A 2534-nucleotide genomic window follows, 5' to 3' on the forward strand; every position below is an offset into this window, starting at 1 on the left:
CATTGGAATGCACAGTCACCTCACCTATCCACAGTCAGTGGTAACAATCCCACAGGTGAGGTAAGCGAATGTCAGTCAGATGTGGGAAGACAGACAACACACCTAACAAAGCATAGCACAGTTTCATTACACATCAGCAACATGTTTATTCCACAATAGTTACAAGGTAATTGTACGTTACAGTGGACACACGGTCACAAAGTGTCGGAGAATTGAAGTCCAGGGGTGTGTGGTACATCACTTGATGGGAATTGACAACTTCCACACTGGTGTTGGATTTTGGGTGTTGGGGGTCAGTGTTGACCAAACAACAGGCAAAGTACCCTGGGAAGGACAGACACAAGACACAGTCAAAAGCACAGCACAACAGGAGAGAAATGCAATACACATGCACAAAACATGTAAAAATAAACCTACACAGAAACAAGTTAGCAGTTCGACACTATTGTGGAGTACAGACCACCTGAAAGGACACATCACTGCACGCATCCAGTCAATTGGCACACAGACACACTCAAACAGCAACAGAGCAGCCCCAACACATTTCAGGCTAACTCAATACATTGACATAACAACCCTGTAAACTCACATTCAGGTGAAGAAGTTGTTGATGAGCTGTGTGCGGACGTCACCCTCATCATCATAATCACTGGCATCGTGGCCCAGGCCTGGATCCTCCACAAGTGGCGGAGGTAGGTCATTGTCATTAGGGCTGGACGGAATTTGCGGAATGCCTCTTCGCGGAATTTTGAAAAAAAATTGTGGAAATCGAGCGCACAACCTGAGGGACCGTGTGCCCGGGACTGGGGTCCCTCGTGCTTGGGCATGCTCCCCGATCTCCCCGGCCTGGCTGCGTTGAGAAGCAGGGACCGGCTCTCAGGCTCCCTCTCCGGAATCGAACCCTGATTCCCCGTTACCCGTGGTCACCATGGTAGGCACAGAAAGTACCATCGAAAGTTGATAGGGCAGACATCCGAATGTATCGTCGCCGTCACGGGGACGTGCGATCAGCCCAAGGTTATCTAGAGTCACCAAAGCGGCCGGGCGAGCCCGGATTGGTCTTGGTCTGATAAATGCACGCATCCCGGGAGGTCAGCATGTATTAGCTCTAGAATTACCACAGTTATCTAAGTAACAGATGGAGCGATCAAAGGAACCATAACTGATTTAATGAGCCATTCGCAGTTTCACTGTACCGGCCGTGTGTACTTACACGTGCATGGCTTAACCTTTGAGACAAGCATATGCTACTGGCTGGATCAACCAGGTAGCCGCACCTGCTGACAGGGTTCGGGGGGGCCGCGTGCCCATCTCCCCGACCGGACCACCTTCGCGCACACCCTTCTCTCTCGGGAGCCTGCTGGGGGGAAAGGAGCCCACCCGCCTGGGCGGGATGGCTCGCCGGAGGGGTGAAGAGAGAGGTGGCAGGTCGCATGGGCACCGGCAGGCCCAGGCGTCTCCCCCGGGTGGGAGAGGCGGGCCGAGGCGCAGCCTGAGCGAGACGCAGGGGTTCCGGGGCCTGGCGGCGGCGGCACCCCTCGGAACAGTCGTTCCGAGCTGCTGCGGAAATGTGCTGGGCGGAGAGGGGTGACGGCGTGGCGCACGGGGCCTAGTACGGACCTGCTGGGCAGCAGCGTCCGAGGGCCTGGCGCCACCCGACCCCTTCCACTCGGGTTCAGACCACTGAGGGGCACGAGCTGCCGGGGCCGCTCGGCCTTTGCTCTGCTGGGTAGGGTGAAGGGCCTCCCGCCAGGAGGCAGGCCCTCGAGTCGGACGGTCCATGCGGGGAGGAAGCTAATCGCTTGAAACAACAGCCGAGGCTGGCCAAGCAGTCCATCCCTAAAGGGACCGAGAGTGCCCAATCGATCAGAATACGGCCGGGGCATCCCCTCTGCAGGCCACCCTGCGCAGGGGGGATGGCGGCGTCAGATCCCTGCCTGCTCCCGGGGTGAGCGGGCTCAAAGGGAGGGCCCGTCGACAGGGGCCAGGAGGAGGGCACGCACCCGGGCCCCCCAGGGGCCCCCAGTGGGCAGGCCCAGGCACTGCCTTCCCCGTCTCGCAGTCGCCGGACCTCACGGAGGTCTGACCCAGCAAACCCGGAGAAAAAAAGGACCATCGGGAAGGGGCTGAGAAGCAGGTGCGTACCCGGGCCCCTAAGGGCCCCGGCGGGCGGGCCCGGGCGCTGCCTTCCCCGTCTCGCGATCGCCAGACCTCACGGAGGTCTGACCCAGCAAACCCGGCGAAAAAAGGACCATCGGGAAGGGGCTGAGAGGCAGGAGCGTACCTGGGCCCCTGGGGGCCCCGGCGGGCGGGCCCCGGGTCTGCCTTCCCCCGTCTCGGGATCGCCGGACCTCACGGAGCTCTGACCCAGCAAACTCGGAGAAAAAGGACCATCGGGAAGGGGGCTGAGAGGCAGGTGCGCGTACCCGGGCCCCTGGGGGCCCCGCTTCGGGCGGGCCCGGGTGCTGCCTTCCCCTGTCTCGGGATCCACAGACCTCACGGGGGTCTGCCCCAGAAAACTCGGAGAAAAAGGA

Source organism: Triturus cristatus, chromosome 1_2, assembly GCF_964204655.1.
Source record: "Triturus cristatus chromosome 1_2, aTriCri1.1, whole genome shotgun sequence".
Lineage (NCBI taxonomy): Eukaryota > Metazoa > Chordata > Amphibia > Caudata > Salamandridae > Triturus > Triturus cristatus.